General features: G+C 42.5%; 1 pseudogene; it reads right to left on the reverse strand.

Moving 5' to 3' along the window:
- Positions 1–21086: 21086 nt before the first annotated feature.
- Positions 21087–21204, reverse strand: LOC126253887 (5S ribosomal RNA; annotated as a pseudogene).
- Between the last annotated feature and the right edge of the window lie 1055 nt (positions 21205–22259).

The raw sequence follows: 22259 nt of genomic DNA on the forward strand, positions 1-22259 counted from the left end.
AATCGGGGCGGGCTGGCAGCAGCATATACGCTGCTCTTTAGACGACAGACACAGAACAAACAATAGAAGACACTTAAAAATAACAAAGGTGAAAACATGGTGAACATAGATGTAAAAAAAGGTGAACATCATGGAAGACAATAGACAAAAAAGGGGCGACTGTAAAATGGAGATAAAAAACCGTAAAAAAGTAGCGCACGCAAAAAACCACACACTGGGACAATTAAAAGAACACAAGGCGCAGTATGACCAAAGCATAAAAGTGGCACACTGACGATGAGCAAAACGGAGGATCTGCCAGGCGCAAGGAGATGAGGGAGAAGGGAAGATAGGGAGGGACGGGAAGAGAGGGGGGAGATGGGCGGGGGGCGTGATGAAGAGGGCCTGGTGGGGATGGACGTGGGAGAGAGAGAGGCAAGGATGGGGTGCAGGATCTCAGTGCTAGGGGGGGGGGGAGGGGAAGGAGGAAAATCCGCTCTGGGAGAAGGAGGGAGAGGAAAAGGGGGCCATGGGGAGGGGGGGAACAAGGCCAGATTATAGTTGGATGGAAGGGTAGATGTCACGGCGAAGTTCATCATCCGGGAGGGGGAGGCGCTGGAAATTGCCCTGATGGAGATGGAGGGTGTGGAACAAGACACCAAGATCAACAACAAAGTACTAAGCCATGGGGTCACAAGAGACAACCTCACGAGATCATAACAACATCCACTCGTAATGGCCAGTAAGCACACGCAACGTAAACACGATGTCTGTAAGCGAGATGTCAACTGAATCAACACGAATAGCAGACTGCCTTGCTGAGTGAGATGCGGCCATCTAAATACACAACAGGGTATGTCGCTATTGGCCGCTGGGACCACGTGCTCTACAGTGGCGCCCTCACTCTTAGACTCGGGGCCAGGAGAGTGCGCAGCCATGGCCTACGGCGCGACTGCTGCAGCGAGGTCCATACCGTCTGGCGCGGATTCGAAAACCGCGGCGCTCAGTACCAGAGTAGGGAGGGCGGTGACACGCAGAACTCAGGTATTTCTTTCATTTTGATCCCTCCGAAGCCAAAAGAAACGACCAAGCAACAATACAAATGACAAAGAACGTGACCGTTGTGTCTAGTGGGTAGAATACTAGACACCAGTTCGGTTCTTCCGGATAGTGGGGCGGACTTTTTCTTCACTCCATTCCATTCAGGGCGGCCGCAATTTCACTCAGTTTGCTATCACGTATCAGGTGTCTTTCCCTGGGGTAAAAGTCTATACTGAAAACACTAATCTCTGCATAACTACTGCAATGCAACATGCATTTGAGGCTGCTAACTGTATGCAAATCTTAAACTCCCATTACAACCCCCCTCCCCCAAACACACACACGTACACTTCTTTCCATTACCAAACTAAGAGCCGGCAGCTGTGGCTCAGCAGTTCTAGGAACTTCAGTCCGGAACCGCGCTGCTGCTACGGTCGCAGGTTCGAATCCTGCCTCGGGCATGGATGTGTGTGATGTCCTTAGGTTAGTTAGGCATAAGTAGTTCTAAGTCTAGGGGACTGATGACCTCCGATGTTAAGTCCCATAGTTCTTAGAGCCATTTGAACCATTTTGAACCAAACTAAGAATTCGTTGATATCTCAGGGTATGGTATATCCTATCAATCTATTAGTCATGTTATCCCATATTTCAAAAGGCTCTTTCTTTTCTATTCTGAACTACGTATCTTCCAAATTTCACTACCATACAAGGCTATGTTCCATAAAATATAAATTCAGAAAATATACACATACAAAACGCAAATTCCCAGCATAATGTAACTTCAGTTAGTTAAAGACCTGATATGAGACAAGAAAGTACCGCTAAAATGTAAGACCGTCATCTAGGAAACCTACTACATTCCCATTCTCACATAGAGCCAGTAGGATTGAGCTATCTGAGATGAAGTTTTTTCGCACCATGGCCAAAAAGACACGGAAGGACCGAACTCAGAATGCGGAAATCCGAACACAGGATCAAGTTGTAAGACTAAAAGACAAAATAGCCTCGCAGCGACTCAGATGGCCGTACGAGAGTTGGGTTGCTAAAGCCTACCAAGAGTAATTGTATGCTCTGAAACTCAGAGACAAAAGACCAAGAGGAAGATCAAGGCTCAGGTACAGTGATACGGAGAAATGTGACATCGAGCTGACAGGGCACCATGGGGCAGCATCGAAGAGAGAGAGAGAGAGAGAGAGAGAGAAGTTGAAATACCGTACTGGTGGAGAAGCCTCTTTTGGCAAAACTCACTGAATAACGTAGGAGGTCGTGGTTTGATGATATTGATGAACATACTTCCTCACGTTTAGGTTTATATTAAACATTAAGAAATTCCTCTTTTTCATAAATGCTTTTCTCGCTATTGACAGTCTGCATTTTAAATGCTCTCTAATTCTGCCGTCATCATTTATTATGCCGTCAGATAATCGAAATTAATCTACTACTTTGTGTCTCATTCCTTGTCTAACTCCCTCTGCATTACCTGATTTAATTCGACTACAGTATATTGTCCTTCCTGATATAAGTTCTTTTTCAAGACAATATCCATTCAGTTCAGCTGACCTTCCAAGTTCTTTTCTGTTTCTAGAAGAATTAGAATGTCATTAGCAACCTGTGTCATACAAAGATTTGTACTTGGCCTCGTCTTTTTACCTGTCTGAATCTCTGCTGCCTTCACTGTTGCATCGCTCATAGCTAACAGTCGTCTTCTATTGTATTCATGATTCCTCTGAAACTGAAAAACCTTTGGGTCCAGGTCACATTTCATTGATTTCCTGCAGTTTTGTTGTTCCTTCCGTTTCATTCTACAGTTCGTAACAAACAACGTATCGTCAGAATACCTTTCTACCATGGAAATATTTTGTAGTTAAAAATCTTGTTTCAAGATCTCTGTTTTACCATTACGCAATGCGCTCTCTATCATTTTCATAATAGCTTACCCAGATTCATATATTCTTATCCATTATTAGACTTGCATGTATTGTAGCCCTGTACACACATTCTACCTACCACTGCACTTCGTTAATTCCCACTATATCTAACTTCAAGCTCTCAATTTTCATTTTTAAGTTTTGTAGCCTACCTGCTCTCTTAGTGCATAACATCCACATTCTAACCTGTAGAACACCATTTGTTTTTCCTCACAATGAAATGCTCCTAATTAAACGCCTCAGAGACCCAAATTGGGGATTGTTTCATCTACATCATATTTTACCCAACAGGATACCATCATCGTTAAGCCCTAATGTAGAGTTACAAGTGTACTAATGTGTGTGTTTCAACGTGGATCAACTCGTGGTACCTCAGAAACACTTTTTTTTTCATCAGCCTTCTGACTGGTTTGATGTGTTCCACCACGAATTCCTCCCCTGTGGCTAACACTTCAGCAGAGAGTAGCATTTGCAGCCTACGTCTTCAGTTATTTGCTGGATGTGATCCAATCTCTGCCTTTCACTTTTTGCCCTTTACAGCTCCCTCTAGTACCATGGAAGTCATTACCTGATTTCTTTGATTTCTTAACAGATGTTTAATCATCCTCTCTCTTCCCTTTGTGTTTTCCGCGTATTCCTTTCCTTTCCGATTCTGCCCAGACCCTCCTCATTCCTTACTTTACCAGTACACCTAATTTTCAACATTCGTCTGTAACATCACATCTCAATTGCTTCGATTCTCTTCTGTTCGGATTTTCCCACAATCCATGTTTCACTACCATATAATGCTGTGCTCCAAACGTACATTCTCACAAATTTCTTCCTGAAATTAAGGCCTATGTTTGATACTAGTTGACTTCCCTTGGCCAGAAATGCTTTTTTTTTTGTCATAGCTAGTCTGCTTTTGGTGTTCTCCTCCTTACTCTGTCCGTCATTGGTTATTAACTTTCTCGTTGTTATCATTTTTGTTACTTCTCATTACTTTCTTTTCCAGTTTACTCTTAAAATATATTACCTACTCATTAGACTATTTATTCCATTCGTAAGATCGTGTAATTCTTCTTCACTTTCACTGAGGAATCTTATCATTGATATTATTTCACCTTGAATTTTAGTTCCAGTCCTGCACCTTTCTTTTATTTCCATAACTGCTTCTTCGATGTATAGAGCAATCAGTAGTGGCGAAAGACTGCAACCCTACCTTACATGTTTTTTAATCCGAGCACTTCGTTCTTGGTCTTCCACTCTAATTACTCCCACTTGGCTCTTGTACGTGTTGCTTATTATTCGTCTCTCCCTATAGGTTATCCCTACTGTCCGCAGAATTTCGAACATCTTGCACCATTTGACATTTTCAGACGCTTTTTCCAGGTCGACAAACCCTATGAACGAGTCTTGATTTTTCTTTAGTCTTGCTTCCATCATCAACAGCAACGTCAGAATCGCCTCTCTTTTTCCTGTACCTTTCCTAAAGCCAAACTGATCATCTGACACATCCTCAAATTTCTTTTCCGTTCTTCTGTTTATTATCCTTGCTAGCAACTTGGATCCATGAGTTCAGCTGATTGTGCGATAATATTTGCACTTACGAGCTCAGGCAGTCTTCGGAATTGTGTGGATGATATTTTTCCGAAAGTCAGATGGTATGTCGCCATACTCATACATTCTATACACCAACGAGAATAATTGTTCTGTTGCCACTCCCCTCAATGGTTTTAGAAATTCTGATGGAATGTTATCTATCCCTTCTGCCTTATTTCATCTTAAGTCCTCCAAAGCTCTCTTAAATTCTGATTCTAATACTGGATACTCCATATCTTCTAAATCGATTCCGGTTTCTCGTTCTGTCACATCAGACAAATCTTCCCCTGATAGACGCCTTCGGTGTACTCTTTCCACCTATCCGCTCTCTCCTCTGTGTTTAATCGTAGAATTCCGTTGCACTCTTAATGTGAACGTCCTTACTTTTAATTTCATCGAAGCTTGTTTTGACTTCCCTATGTGATGAGTGAGCCCTTCCAACAATTTCTTTTTCGATTTCTCCAAATTTTTCGTGCAGACATTTCGTCTTAGTTTCCCTCCGCTTCCTGTTTATTTTACTCCTAAGTGACTTGTATTTTTATATTCGAGAATTTACCTGAACATTTTTGAACTGTCTTCTTTCGTCGAAAAGCTGAAGTATTTCTTTTCATACCCTTAGTTTCGTCTCAGTTAGCTTCCTTCAACCTATTCTTTTATTTCCAGCTTCTGTGATTGCTCTTTTTAGAGATGTCGATACCTCTTCAACTTAAGTCTACTGAGCTATTCATTATCGCTGTATTTATAGCCTCAGGTAACTTCAGCGTATCTCTTCACTCGTTAATATTTCGGTATCCCACTTCTGTGCCTGTTAATTCTTCCTGACTAACCTCTTAAATTGCACCCTATTCTTCATCATTACTATATTGTGGTCTGTGTCTATATCTGCTCCTAGGTATCTCTTACAATCCAGTACTTGATTTCGGAATCTCCCTCTGACCATGGTGTAATCTAACTGAAATCTTCCCGTATCTCCCGCACTTTTGCAAGTATACCTCTTCCTCTTGTGATTCTTGAACAGAACTCGCTTTTACTTGCTGAAATTTATTACAGAGCTCAATTAGCCTTTCTCCTCCCTCATTTCTAGTACCAAGCCCATATTCTCCCTAACCCCTTCTTCTGCTCCTTCCCCTACAACTGTATTCCTGTCCCCCATGATTATTAGACTTTCCTCTCCCCTTACATGCTGTATTACCCTTTCAGTATCCTCATACACTTTCTCTGTGTCTTCACGTTCAGCTTGCACAGTCGGCGTTTATACCTGAACTACGTTATCGGTGTTCGTTTGCTGTCGATTCCAATGAGAACAACCCTATCGCTCAACTTCACTATTTCTCACTCATAACGGATCCTGCTCCCGTTAGACCATTGTCAGCTGCTGTTGATATTACCTTATAGTCATCTCACCAGAGCCGACCGGGGTGGCCGAGTGGTTCTAGGCGCTATAGTCTGGAACCGTGGGACCGCTACGGTCGCAGGTTCGAATCCTGCCTCGGGCATGGATGTGTATGATATCCATAGGTTAGTTAGGTTTAAGTAGTTCTAAGTTCTAGGGGACTAATGACCTCAGAAGTTAAGTCCCATAGTGCTCAGAGCCATCTCACCAGAAAACATTGTCTTCTTTCCATTTCACTTCACTGGCCCCCACTACATCTAGATTTAGGCTTTACATTTCTCTTTTCAGATTTTCTAGCTTCTCTACAACATTCAAGCTTCTGACACTCCACGGCTCAACTCGTAGGACGTTTATTCAGTCTTTTTCGCTTGGTCATCTCCCCCTCGGCAGTCTCCTCCCGGAGATTCGAAAGGGGGACTATTCCGGAATACAGGCCACATGTCCTGTGGGTACTCATTATGTGTCTTTAATGCAGTGGTTTTCATTGCCTTCCGCATCCTCATACAGTTGATTAAAGTTGGTCCTTCCGCCTTTAGGGACAGTTTCCCAAGCCATAGGTATGAGAGTGCCATGAACCTCTGTCTGCTCCTCCGATACTTTTGACAGGTCCGTTGGCAGAATGAGTGTGACTTCTTACGTCTGAAGTCTTCTGCCGCCAATGCTGACTTTTATTCCAAGTTTAAAAGGTGGCGCGATTTGAACATGGGCCATAGGACGTTTTGATCAGTTCTCAGACACGCAACCGCTAGACCTCAATTGAGTACCCTACTTGTGCAGCTGATGTGCAAATGTAATCATTTCATGTACTCCATATGCACTGTTGCAAGAATAAATCTTGAGTTAATCGGAAACCTCTAAAAGGGTGTACTACTTTTATTATTTTTTCCGTCAGTGTAGTTTAATAATAGTACATTGTTAACACAGAATACAGGATAACTATCTGTGAAGTCTTTGTCTTACGTTAATGTATGCTTTGATTACTCATTCATCTCCTTTTTAATAGAATCTACGGATCACGATGGATTAATTAATTAATAGCTATTTGATTCATAAAAAGCAATTTCATTCGTGGGACCTATTGTCGAGTGAGTTTATTATTCAATTAGTACTGTTGAAAGCCAAAATAATAACAACGAAAAAATAATTTAAGACAGAAAGCTGAACACTGAGATCTACCAAGCGACGTTCTATAAAGTAGCAGTTTGGTACTAACATCGTTTTGATTGTGTTTAAATGCTGGGTTTAGCGTCTTCTGAGGTGCAACATTGTCTTTAAGTGTGCATAAATATAAACAGGAAATATTATCACCATGGGCTCGCTAGCAACAGAAAGTAATGTTTTGTAATTCAGAACCTGGAGCGTTGAGGATTCAGTAGGCTATATAACAGCAATCTAAATGAGAAGGCACGACCTATACAAAAGCGGAAAGCGTTATCGGTTTCGGCCAACCTTTCGCCAGAGGAAATAGAGAATGTGGTCCTACAGTGACAGCGAGGATGAAGAACTGAGTGGAGGCACAATGTCGATGGCGTCCACTTACCTGGTCATAAATACAGGGTGTTACAAAAAGGTACGGCCAAACTGTCAGGAAACATTTCTCACACACAAATAAAGAAAAGATGTTATGTGGACATGTGTCCGGAAACGCTTAATTTCCATGTTAGAGCTCATTTTAGTTTCGTCAGTATGTTCTTCCACCTACGCTCAATGGAGCACGTTATCATGATTTCATACGGGATACTCTACCTGTGCTGCTAGAACATGTGCCTTTACAAGTACGACACAACATGTGGTTCATGCACGATGAAGCTCCTGCACGTTTCAGTCGAAGTGTTCGTACGCTTCTCAACAACAGATTCGGTGACCGATGGATTGGTAGAGGCGAACCAATTCCACGGCCTCCACGCTCTCCTGACCTCAACCCTCTTGACTTTCATTTATGTGGGCATTTGAAAGCTCTTGTCTACGCAACCCCGGTACCAAATGTAGAGACTCTTCGTGCTCGTATTGTGGACCACTGTGATACAATACGCCATTCTCCAGGGCTGCATCAGAACATCAGGGATTCCATGTGACGGAGGGTGGATGCATTTGCTGTAACAAAGTGTTTTAAGTCACGCTGGTACGTTCTGTTGCTGTGTGTTTCCATTCCATGATTAATGTGATTTGAAGAGAAGTAATAAAATGAGCTCTAACATGGAAAGTAAGCGTTTCCGGACACATGTCCACATAACATATTTTCTTTCTTTGTGTGTGAGGAATGCTTCCTGAAAGTTTGGCCGTACCTTTTGTAACACCCTGTATATCTCAGTTTAGTAGCAGTTCCATTAGTGACACGTGGGTCACATCCACTATTAAATGTCAGACAGGTCAGTAATTAACGTGTGTGACCATTAGTATGAGATGCCCCCAGCAACGCTCTTTAATAACAGATTTAACAGTTCAGTACGAAACAGACCGTACAGCAAGACAGTTACATCACACTCTGAATGTTGCAGCGTGGGTTCCAAGAAGACCTGCGTATTGTTCCGACAAGTCCCGCTCCATGGGAATACACGAAGCATCAAGAGCAGCTATTGGATGACCAAGCATGTCCCAGTCGTTTTACACTTGCAGACCGAGGGAAGAGATGGTGGGTTGCACAATGTTCCCCACATTTACTCATTGTCTTGCTGAAACGCTGAGAAAACAGAATGGAACTCAGTACCTAGGCATTCAACACGACCATTGCGTGCGGTAGCTGTTCAAACTGAGCTCAACACACAGCAGTTGACATTTTGTTGTATGTAATGGCACCGCAAACCACCTGATCTGTCGTGATCTATTATTCATCTTGACAATGCAGACAGCCAGGTTGTGTTTGTCATCTCCAGAATATCACAGGTTGTAGTGGGAGACTTTGAGAACACTACGTTACTTCACTCATCACGTCAGCGATGGTGTGGTGCTTACGTGCTTCATTCCGTCCCGTTGGAAGTGACATGAGCTAAAGTTATGCCCTTTAACTAGAACCGTATTTACTGATACGCAGATCCTGCGTTTGGCATCTATTCGCAGAGAGAGCTTATTATGACGCCAACGCATCCAAGGACAAACAACGCATGGCGTCATTACAATATCGGAGAAACGACAAGGGACAACAATGTTGACTGCTACACATTGAGGGCAGTCTGAACAGCAACTGCTAACGTACAAAATGGTCGCCGTGGATGCGAAGGTGCCAAACAGTTACCCTTTATTCAGTTCAATCGACAGTTCAGCAGGACAACCTCTGATAGAAGGGGGAGGAATGCACAAACCTTCTTCTGTTGTCCTGATCTGCTCACCAAAAATAACGGGAGCGTGGCTGAGAAATAAACATCTCAATCAGCTGACGTCTGAATATCGGTTGCAGGCAGCTTTAGAGCAAACATAAATTTTCTTTACTGCAACGTTTCCTATCGAGATATTTTAAATTATAACGATGAATTATTCTGCAATGTTTGGTTGAACGAAAAATGTTTCGTTTCAGAGCTAAGGATGTCATTGAATTAAGAACTAGCATAGTATGGTATTGGAGAGGATGCGAATGGTTTTCTAATTAAGAATGTCTATTCTTGTACAAAAGTTACTTACAAATTGATATATCAATTTCATAAAAATATGTCATCGGTTTTTATGGCTGTGGTACTGGAAGGAAACTGGAGTCAGAGGATATGCCTCGATACTTAGTTTTTCTGTGCATACAACACATAGAATAAAAAAAAAAAGAGTTAACCTCACTTTCTTAGCTCTAAGTAAGCGCCATCTGGGAGACACTAAAATCTACAGTGCATTTTATCAGTACATCTATCGATGACTAAAGAAATTTAGTATGCTTGAGTTTCAATCGCTTACACAAATCACTTCATTCTACCTGAAACCATTTTCACCTGAAGTTAGCTTTTTGTACAGGGAAGGGGGTGAGGTATTGGGACGGCTCTGTCATCACTGTTGTATTTCCTTCAGTTTCCATAAAAGTCTATGAGAAGCTATAGAGGGGATGAAAACCAGAAGTTGTATCGGAGCTTCAGTGATTAGGAGTGCGAGGAAAACTCCAGTATAATAATAAATAAGATGTATGTTTGTAAATGTTCAATGCATAAGTTTCTTAATTTGTATCAAGAGGCTATGCAGACAGCTAGATGTATGTTGGTCTTTAGATCTAAAAGACACCGAATAACGAAGAATTTTACGTCACAAAATATTAATACGAGACTAACTACAACGATGTTCTTCCAATATTTTTAATTACAGACACTTGTTGCATTTTTCTTTATAACGATTACTTGTCTCGTTCAAATTTACAACATCTTCATGTATGTTAAAACCAATAAAAGATATATTGATTTTGCAACGTGCAAAAAATACCTAACACAGTCTTGGAAAAAGCTTTCAAATGGTTCAAATGGCTCTGAGTACTATGGGACGTAACTTCTGAGATCATCAGTCCCCTAGAACTTAGAACTAGTTAAACCTAACAAACCTAAGGACATCACATAATCCATGCCCGAGGCAGGATTCGAACCTGCGACAGTAGCGGTCGCGCGGTTCCAAAATGTAGCGCCTAGAACCGCTCGGGAAAAAGCTTTGTACAATGGACAGAAATAAGCTTAAATGTTCTATGATACGTTCGCAGTGAACGGCAGACTTCAAATTCCAGGATGAATTTTCACTCTGCAGCGGAGTGTGCGATGATTTGTAACTTCCTGTCAGATTAAAACTGTGTTCCGCACTCGAACCGCTAAACTTTGTCTTTCCCATGTTCGAGTCCTGCTCCGGCACAGTTTTTATCTGCCATGAAGTTCTCTGCATAGTCAGGATGGTATCAGGAGCTCAGGTCGGTATCCGAGGAGTTTTTTCTACATGTAAAATGAGAAATGGTAGGACCCAGACAAGCATGGGTTTTATTGCCAAGAACTACCACTATGAGGTACAATATTTACGGAAACTGCCTATGGACGCGGAGTGAACCGTACATGGCCCAGAGAGAGGATTTAGCTCTCAGTAGGAAGGATTGGTCGACACGTCAAAGAAGCTGGCAGCCAAGAGAGCAGCCCGCTGTTACGGCCGCTGCCTCGCCGACCTTCTGGCGTATCTCAAGTGTTGGCGGGTGTGAGTCAGAAAGCAGGCGCCTCTCACCCAGCAGTACAGTGTTGGCGTCCCTAGATCAGCATAATAGCGCGTGGGAGCCGGCCACAGGTATGCAGAGTAGTTTACGTAACTGATCACGCCATTGCCTGAGGCTAAGTTAGAAAGATGGAGGCACAATGCAATAATTTTTTTTTTTTATCATTACTACCCGTTACCATTTACAGTTACGAATCAGCTCGCATTCGGCCGCAGAGTGAAAATTCTTTCTGGAAACAATTCACCGTGCTGTGGCTAAGTCATGTCTCCGAAATATCCTTTCTCCCAGGAGTGATAGTCCCACAAGGCATACAGGAGAACTTCTGTGAAGTTTGAAAGGTAAATGTGTTATTGGCAGAAGTAAACTTCTGAGGGCGGGTTGTGAATCGTTCTTGGGGAGCTTTGTCTGCAGAGCACCTACCAACGAAATGCAAACGTCGGAGTTTCGAATTTTGTCGGCACACAGCAAGTTTCAGCACTGAGTCTGATAAAGAGAACAGTGAGTTCTGCGCTCATAGGCAGCACACCGCGCCCGGTACACGCGGCGCTCGGGGACCACAGTACAGCTACGACACCTGAGGATGGGCTTATAACAGTCCGAAACCGGTCGTTTGAAAATAAAGTAATTTACAACTGAAGCGGTATTTTCAACCCCTGCGACAATGCTCAGTTGCGGATGTTCTGCCAACAGGATTGTTTGTGATAAGGCAGATTCATTACACTAGATGCGATAAATTTCGCAACTTTTGATAAGAAAGAATTGATATTACAATTGATAGTAGAAAGAAAAATCTCACAACTAACAGCATAATTGTTTGTGATAAAGAAGGATTTCATTACAGTAGATGCGATAAATTTCGCAACTTTTGATAAGAAACAATTGATATTAGAAAGCAAAATCTCACAACTAACAGCAGAATCGTTTGTGATAAAGAAGGATTTCTCAAAGGGTGCATGGCAAATACAGGACGTGCTTGGATCAAGGAACAGTCGGAATTGTAGTTGTAAATTGTTGTAGTTGTGCTGGGAAAGTCCCTGAGCTTCGAGCGCTAATAGAAAGCACAGAAGCTGAAATCGTTATAGGTACAGAAAGCTGGCTAAGCCTGAAATAAGTTCTCCTGAAATTTTTACGAAGTTTCAGACGGTGTTGAGGAAAGATAGATCAGGCAGAATTGGTGGTGGAGTGTTTGTATCTGTCAGTAGTGGTTTATCTTGTAGTGAAGTCGAAGTAGATACTCCGTGCGAATTGGTATGGGTGGAGGTTATACTTAACAGCCGAACTAAGTTAATAATTGGCTCCTTCTACCGACCCCCAGACTCCGATGATATAGTTGCTGAACAGTTCAGAGAAAATTTGAGTCTCGTAACAAATAAATACCCCACTCATACACTTATAGTTGGTGGGGACTTCAACTTTGCCTCGATATGTTGGCAAAAATACTTGTTAAAAATCGGTGGTAGGCAGAAAACATCTTCCGAGATTGTCCTAAATGCTTTCTCCGAAAATTATTTCGAGCAGTTAGTCCACGAACCCAAGCGAATTGTAAATGGTTGCGAAAACACACTTGACCTCTTAGCCACAAACAATCCAGAGCTGATAGAGAGCATCATGACTGATACAGGGATTAGTGATCACAAGGTCGTTGTAGCTAGGCACAATACCGTTTCTTTCAAATCCACCAGAAACAAACGCAAAATAATTTTGTTTAAAAAAGCGGATAAAGTGTCACTAGAAGCCTTCCTAAGAGACAATCTCCATTCCTTTCTATCTGACTATGCAAATGTAGACGAGATGTGGCTCAAATTGAAAGATATAGTAGCAACAGCAATTGGGAGATGCATACCTCATAAATTGGTAAGAGATGGTACTGATCCCCCATGGTACACAAAACAGGTCCGAACGCTGTTGCAGAGGCAACGGAAAAAGCATGCGAAGTTCAGAAGAACGCGAAATCCCGAAGATTGGCTCAAATTTACAGACGCGCGAAATTTGGCACGGACTTCAATGCGAGATGCCTTTAATAGGTTCCACAACGAAACATTGTCTCGAAATTTGGTAGAAAATCCGAAGAAATTCTGGTCGTATGTAAAGTACACAAGCGGCAAGACGCAGTCAATACCTTCACTGCGCTGTGCCGATGGTGCTGTTACCGCCGACTGTGCCGCTAAAGCGGAGTTATTGAACGCAGTTTTCCGAAATTCCTTCACCATGGAAGACGAATGGAATATTTCAGAATTTGAAACACGAACAGCTGCTAGCATGGGTTTCTTAGAAGTAGATACCTTAGGAGTTGCGAAGCAACTCAACTCGCTTGATACGGGCAAGTCTTCAGGTCCAGATTGTATAAAAATGGTTCAAATGGCTCTGAGCACTATGGGACTCAACTGCTGAGGTCATTAGTCCCCTAGAACTTAGAACTAGTTAAACCTAACTAACCTAAGGACATCACACACATCCATGCCCGAGGCAGGATTCGAACCTGCGACCGTAGCGGTCTCGCGGTTCCAGACTGCAGCGCCAGAACCGCGCGGCCACTGCGGCCGGCTCAGATTGTATACCGATTAGGTTCCTTTCAGATTACGCTGATACAATAGCTCCTTACTTAGCAATCATATACAACCGCTCGCTCACCGATAGATCTGTACCTACAGATTGGAAAATTGCGCAGGTCGCACCAGTGTTTAAGAAGGGTATTAGGAGTAATCCATCGAACTACAGACCTATATCATTGACGTCGGATTGCAGTAGGGTTTTGGAGCATATACTGTACCCAAAGATTATGAATCACCTCGTAGGGAACGATCTATTGATACGTAATCAGCATGGTTTCAGAAAACATCGTTCTTGTGCAACGCAGCTAGCTCTTTATTCGCACGAAGTAATGGCCGCTATCGACAGGGGATCTCAAGTTGATTCCGTATTTCTAGATTTCCGGAAGGCGTTGTAAGCTCCCCACAAAAATTTTAAAAGACAATATTTATTGGAAATGGAGCCAAGTGTAACCTTCCCGCAAAAATATTAGAAAGTTAATAATTATTAGAAATGGAGCCAAAATATTAATGACAAAGACAATTAAACAAAAATTAGCAATCTGACCCAAGTATAAGTTTCTCACAAAATGAAAGTCAATTCACTGATAATAAAATCTCAGTGACAATGAAAATGCAAATAGACCGAAATGTCAGTCTTTGGCCCTGTGCAAAAATCAGAATTAATTTCTTACCTTAGTATAACTGCATGTGAAATATCTGCTCTTATTCTGCGCCAGGAGGAGATGCATCGCAATAATTAAATTTTTTTGAAGTTAACTGAAAATTTTCTTTAAAGGAAATGGAAGGAATTCGAATCATTGTTTAGTTAAAAATTGCTTTGAAATCAGATTATTATTGGGGCGATTTGAAAATTAATTACAACGAATATAGATTAGATTATGTGATGAGCGCAAAGCTGCATGAATACTTATTTAATAAAATTATACCTCATCCTGAATCTCGACCATTGCTGTGCCGACGCCCGCCGACTGCTCTGGGCTACCACCACTCACAGACTCCTAGCACTACTGAGGACTGACTACTGCACACTGCTACTGCTACAGACTGACTGCTCGCTACTGCGAGTCGAGCGCAACTGCTCTGGTCAGAGATTCTACAATGTCTCAGCATCGCTGCCGCACAACATACGTGTTTCATAACCCTCCACTGGGGGGGCAAAAATTTGGCAGCGATGGTGAGTCATTTGGACTTGCCATCGTAACAAATTTTTCCTTTAATTAATTAACATTTACAAAATATTTGGATGTAATACATGAATTAAATGTTGTGCGCATGCACCAATTACAAAACATTACAGACAAGACAAAATATAAGTATAAAACAAATCAGGAAAAATGTATATACAAATTATTTGACAGATAACAAAATGCACACGCACTGAAAAGTTTTTTAGCAGTTTCATAACAGGCAAAAAAAAAAAAAATCATGTTGACAAGTGTCATGAGTGCACATGCACTGCAGTGGAGAACATATCAGTAAAAAACGAAATGTATATACAATGAGTAACAAGTGACATAAATCATAAAAGGTATACAGAATGAACACAAATCATATCGTAAATTGGGAAGAGTGCAGAGGCACTGGAGTTCAGTTGAAAACATATTCACATAAGTGCACATGCACTGAAAAGCTTTTGAACATTTTCATAACAAATAAACACAAGGGTAAATAATCATCAAATCACAAAAAATATATACAATAGAGATGACAAGAGTGCACACATACTGCACTTCAAAACAAATCGAAAATGTCTTTAGTATTTTGACAACAAATGGCAAAAATCATGTCGACAAGTGACACAAGTGTACTCGCACTGGAGTTCAATAAATCGAAAAAATGTATAGGCCATGAACATAAATGATGTTAGCTAAAAATGTTTTTCACTATTAGGATAGGAAAGGAAAGGATTGCATCATGGCACTGGACTCGTGATTTCCTGTCAGGAAGGTCGCAGTTCGTAGTAATAGACGGCAAATCATCGAGTAAAACTGAAGTGATATCAGGTGTTCCCCAGGGAAGCGTCCTGGGACCTCTGCCGTTCCTGATGTATATAAATGACCTGGGTGACAATCTGAGCAGTTCTCATAGGCTGTTCGCAGATGATGCTGTAATTTACCATCTAGTAAGGTCATCCGAAGACCAGTATCAGTTGCAAAGCGATTTAGAAAAGATTGCTGTATGGTGTGGCAGGTGGCAATTGACGCTAAGTAACGAAAAGTGTGAGGCGATCCACGAGTCCCAAAAGAAATCCGTTAGAATTCGATTACTCGATAAATAGTACAATTCTCAAGGCTGTCAATTCAACTAAGTACCTGGGTGTTAAAATTACGAACAACTTCAGCTGGAAAGACCACATAGATAATATTGTGGGGAAGGCGAGCCAAAGGTTGCGTTTCATTGTCAGGACGCTTAGAAGATGCAACAAGTCCACTAAAGAGACAGTTTACACTACACTCGTTCGTCCTCTGTTAGAATATTGCTGCGCGGTGTGGGATCCTTACCAGGTGGGACTGACGGAGGATATCGAAAGGGTGCAAAAATGGGCAGCTCGTTTTGTATTATCACGTAATAGGGGAGAGAGTGTGGCAGATATGATACGCGAGTTGGGATGGAAGTCATTAAAGCAAAGACGTTTTTCGTCGCGGCGAGATCTATTTACGAAATTTCAGTCACCAACTTTCTCTTCCGAATGCGAAAATATTTTGTTGAGCCCAACCTACATAGGTAGGAATGATCATCAAAATAAAATAAGAGAAATCAGAGCTCGAACAGAAAGGTTTAGGTGTTCGTTTTTCCCGCGCGCTGTTCGGGAGTGGAATGGTAGAGAGATAGTATGATTGTGGTTCGATGAACACACTGCCAAGCACTTAAATGTGAATTGCAGAGTAGTCATGTAGATGTAGATGTACAGTAGATGCGATAAATTTCGCAACTTTTGATAAGAAACAATTGATATTAGAAAGCAAAATCTCACAACTAACAAAAAACTACAATAAATCAATTGTTATACGTGCATGAATTTAAGTTTCAACTCTGTTACGCTCAACGGCAAATTTTATGAGGAGAACAACGGGAAAAAGTCTTCAAGAGTAGTAAGATGAAGCTTTTATCACAGATCTTTAAAACGTTTTCGATAGTTTGTCATATAACAAAGGCAAAATTAATTATTTTGAAAGCTGCATCGATGACTCGTTCACAGTACAAGGATTAGTCCAATGAGAATGAAAGAGATGGAAAAAATTAAATAAATCATGTATTATTCCAAAAGTAATCACCACAACTGTTGATACATTTACTGTTGAACCATGCCTAGTCATCAAATGTGGGGTGTCTGGGAAACCTGCTTTCTCGAATAACTAGACAATATTCAAACAAATCGTATTAATGAGTTTTGTTACAAAAGGAAAAAAAAATACTTTATGTTCAACAGATGTGTCGCAAGCAAAGGGCGACAGACAATATAAGAAACCCCTTCAGTACAACTCCAAGTTTGAGCTACAAAGAATGTATGAGGAAAGTGATGAGCTTTGAAGTTTCTATTCAGGTCGCTAGTCTTGAAGCTTCTCGTAGAACTGGGCCGCGGCCAGTCGGACTCGGCGCTTATGTTTTCTTCGCACAGAGACCGCTGCAGTCGCGTTGTCGTCCTGGAGAGGGGGCGGTCGGCGTGCAATTGGCGTGCAATTGGCCTTTTCCGCTTCCCGACTGGCATGTCAGAGCTTGACTTTACGCTGCAACATTTAACCCACTGAGAGTCGCGACTGTGAATACCTTCATAGAAAAAGTTTGCGGTTGTCTACGAAACCATGACTGTAACCAGGCGTGCATCCCTTCGACTGAAGCAAATCAGCGGCCATAACTTCAGGCTTCCAAATACAGGGTCGTCCACTGATCGTGACCGGAACAAATATCTAACGAAATAAGCATCAAACAAAAAACTACAAAGAACGAAACTTGTCTTGCTTGAAGGGGGAAACCAAATGGCGCTATGGTTGGCCCGCTAGATGGCGCTGCCACAGGTCAAACGGATATCAACTGCGTTTTTTTTTAGTAGGAACACCCGTTTTTATTATGTTTTAGTTGGACCACTTTTTTCGCTTTGTGATAGATGGCGCTGTAATAGTCACAAACATATGGCTCACAATTTTAGACGAACAGTTGGTAACAGGTACGTTTTTTAAATTAAAATGCAGAACGTAGGTACGTTTGAACATTTTATTTCGGTTGTTTCAATGTGATACATGTACCTTTGTGAAATTCCCATTTCTGAGAACGCATGCTGTTACAGCGTGATTACCTGTAAATTACACATTAATGCAATAAAAGCTCAAACTCATGTCCGTCAACCTCAATGCATTTGGCAATAGGTGTAACTACTTTCCTCTCAACAGCGAGTAGTTCGCCTTCCGCAATGTTCGTACATTGCGTTGACGCCTGTTTTCAGGCGTTGTCGGTGGATCACGATAGCAAATATCCTTCAACTTTCCCCACAGAAAGAAATCCGGTGACGTCAGATCCGGTGACCAATCCACCTGTCATGAAATATGCTATTCAGTACCGCTTCAACCGCCCGCCAGCTATGTGCCAGACATCCATCATGTTGGAACTACATCGCCATTCTGTCATGCAGTGAAACATCTTGTAGTAGCATCGGTAGAACATCACGTGGGAAATCAGCATACATTGCACCATTTAGATTGCCATCGATGAAATGGGGGCCAATTATCCTTCCTCCCATAATGCCCCACCGTACATTAACCCGCCAAGGTCGCTGATGTTCCACTTGTCGCAGCCATCGTGGATTTTCCGTTGCCCAATAGTGCATATTATGCCGGTTTACGTTACCGCTGTTGGTGAATGACGCTTAGTCGCTAAATAGAACGCGTGCCAAAAATCTGTCATCGTCCCGTAATTTCTCATGTGCCCAGTGGCAGAACTATACACGACGTTCAGAGTCGTCGCCAAGCAATTCTTGGTGCATAGAAATATAGTACGGGTGCACTCGATGTTGATGTAGCATTCTGAACATGTCCAGGATAGCGAGCAGCATACATAGCACACGCCCGTTGGGCATTTTGATGACAATAGCCATACATCAACACGATATCGACCTTTTCCGCAATTCGTAAACGGTCCATTTTAACATGGGTAATGTATCACGAAGCAAATACCGTCCGTACTGGCGGAATCTTACGTGATACTATGTACTTACACGTTTGTGACTATTACAGCGCCATCTATCACAAAGCGAAGAAAGTGGTCCAACTAAAACATTCATATTTCTTTACGTACTACACGAATATGTAATAAAAAGGGTTTTTCCTATTTTAAAAAACGCAGTTGATATCCTTTTGACCTATGGCAGCGCCATCTAGCGGGCCATCCATAGCGCCATCTGGTTTCCCCCTTCAAACTAGACAACTTTCGTTGGTTTTAGTTTTTTCGTTTTACGCGTATTTCGTGAGATATTTGTCCCGGTCACTATCAATGGACCACCTTCTCGTATATGGAAATCGCATGGTGAGAGATGGGGACTTACTGAAGGATGTATAAGGACTTCCAAGTGAAACATCTGCAGTGTAGCCGAAACAACCTTGGCAACATGTAGTAGGTGGGTTTTATCCTACAATAGATAAAATGATGCAATTTTTCAGCATTTTTGGACATCGGAACTTAGTGGGACGCTTCGATTAACACATAACCGAACGTGGATACTGCGCACAAACTGAACGTCGCTATCAAGCCCAAACGCCCAGAAATGATGACGGACAGCACCATTCTGTTGCAGCATAACGCCCGCCCACATGTTTCGCCTACATTGCAGAAGCTTCACTGGTAACTCCTTACACATCTGCTATTCTATCCACATCGTTCCCCATGCGATTTCCAAATATTTAGAGCCATCAAGAAATAAATTTACGGCCATCGATTTGCATCGAATGAATAGGTGCACGCCTAGTACAATCATGTTTCCGTACGCAACTGCGAACGTTTTTTCATGAAGGCGCTAACCGACTTGTATTGCAGGAGGATAAATGTATCAACAGGTGTGGTGATTTTTTCTAAAATAATAAACAGTTTACCTAATTTTTTTACATCTGTCCCGTTTTCATTTGTCAGACCTCATGTTTAAAGTATGGAAGCAGGACAACGAACACCTAGCAGCCAGATTTAACGAATAATATGCGAAAATCAGTTTCACAGTTGAACATGAATAACATGAAGCTATGAACTTTGTAGCCATAATCATGACTAAAAATTAGGAACACGTGTTCGAAACACGGACAATCGTCGCGTTCAGGTAACATAATAACGAGAAGCCTTCAGTTAGTAACGCACCACATTTTTCTCTCGGCCAGTTTCGATCTAAAAAATGCAGAATTTGCTGTGGGACATGGTGGAATATTTCTGCGTCATCCCTTATACTTCCATGAAGTTCCAATAGGTGGTGACGCTGTGCGTTGCCTTCAAAATGGCGGCTGTAATTGAGATTCTTTCCAAGTGGAGAGTTGTCATTGCGTTTCTGTTATAGGAAAATCAGAGTATCGCAGATATTCATAGGCGCTTGCAGAACGTCTACGGTGACGTGGCAGTGAATAAAAGTACAAAAGTATTGTGAGTCGGTGGGCGAGATGTCTGTCATCATCGCAACGAGGTCACGCAAACCTGTCCGAGATCGGCCCCGTGCTGATTGGCCGCACAGAGCTGTAACTACTGCATTGTTGGAACGTACGTACACTCTCATTCGGTGTGATCGACGGATCACAAACACACGCCTCGCTGCAGAACTGGATGTCTTTGTTAGTAGCGCCGACACACTGGTCCGCTAGTCGGGATACCGAGAGATGTGTGCCTTCTGGATTCCTCCCCGACTCCCGGAAGATCATAAAGAGCAACCAAGGACCATCTGTGAGCGATTACTAGCGCCTTACGAGGCAGATCGTGACAATTTTTGTTGAACTTCGTCACATAAGTTCATCACTTCAAACCGGGAACAAAACAGCAATCCACAGAGTGGCGCCACGCCACTTCTCCTCCAAAGCAAATTTTCAAAGCCGCACCCTCAGCCGGTAATGTCATGGCGACGGTCCTCAGGGACTCTGAACGGGTTATTCTATTAATGTCCGTCCTCGTGGTGCAACGAACAACTCTGAAGTGTATAGTGCTACGCTCAGGAATTTGAACAAACGACTTCAGTGTTTTCGTCGCCACAAAAATGCAAATGAGTTTTTCTGCTCCATGGCAACTCAAAAAAACTAAACACCTCCCGAACAGGTCATGAAGGTCCAACGGTACTGACGGCCGCCGCGTCATTCCTAGCTCATAGGCGTCACTGGATGCGGATACGGAGGGCATGTGGTCAGCACACCGCTCTCTCACCCGTATGTCACTTTCCGAGACCGGAGCCGCTACTTTTCAATCAAGTAGCTCCTCAGTTTGCCTCACAAGGGCTGAGTGCAACCGTTTGCTAATAGCGCTCGGCAGACCGGATGATCACCCATCCAAGTGCTAGCCCAGCCCGATAGCGCTTAACTACGGTGATCTGACGGGAACCGGTGTTACCACTACGGCAAGGCCGTTGGCACATGACAGCTCAAGGAGTCACAAGTCTGCGCACCAGAGAGGAGGTCACAAAACTTCATTGTAACTGTTCTTCCTCATCCACCCATCTGTTGGGCCCAATGAAGGACGCACTCCGGCCGGCCGGAGTGGCCGTGCGGTTCTAGGCGCTACAGTCTGGAACCGAGCGACCGCTACGGTCGCAGGTTCGAATCCTGCCTCGGGCATGGATGTGTGTGATGTCCTTAGGTTAGTTAGGTTTAATTAGTTCTAAGTTCTAGGCGACTGCTGACCTCAGCAGTTAAGCCGCATAGTGCTCAGAGCCACTTGAACCATTTGAGCCATTTGATGCACTCCGCGGGATGCAGCACCGTAGGTGATGGGAAGGTCATTGATGCAGCAAGACGTTGGCTTCGACGTCGAGCAGTGGAATGGTACCATCCGACTTGCAGTCGCTCCCAATGAGATGGGGTAAGGCTGTCGCATCGAACAGAGATAATGATGAGAAATATGTTTTTTTCGCTAAAGGAGTGGGGAATGACAGTATATTGGAATCGTGGACCAAACCAACCTGCTTTCAGAAAAAAGTATATATAACGCCCCCGTAAATTTCCTGCTTGCTTTAGCTGACTGATTAATAGAATTTTAAAGGTACCCTAGAATGTATTCAAAAGGCAGCCCGAATTACATATCCTGAAGCAAGTGAGAGTTGCTGAAGTGAGTGTCGTAGTCAAAATGCATAAGAGAGTAAACAGCAAAATGCTACAGCAGAACTATACCCAACAAGAGCACGAAATATTTAACGTTTACATGCAGAGGGAAAATAGCAAGGTAGTTTCCTAAAGCGGTTGGCATAGCATTTACAATAAAATGTTCCATTAAAATGAGACTATGACTTAAAATCGACGACTACGCAGATAAATTCAGTAGATAAAGGGAAAAAATGAAACTTATAGATTGTGCTAATTTCTATACACGACAGACACGAAAATCCCGTACTAGCTTTAAGAAGCATGAAGATACAAATAACGAAACTGTGCTCGACACACACAGGATCCAGTGAAGCACAAGACACATGA

This window comes from Schistocerca nitens, chromosome 4, assembly GCF_023898315.1.
Source record: "Schistocerca nitens isolate TAMUIC-IGC-003100 chromosome 4, iqSchNite1.1, whole genome shotgun sequence".
Classification (NCBI taxonomy): domain Eukaryota; kingdom Metazoa; phylum Arthropoda; class Insecta; order Orthoptera; family Acrididae; genus Schistocerca; species Schistocerca nitens.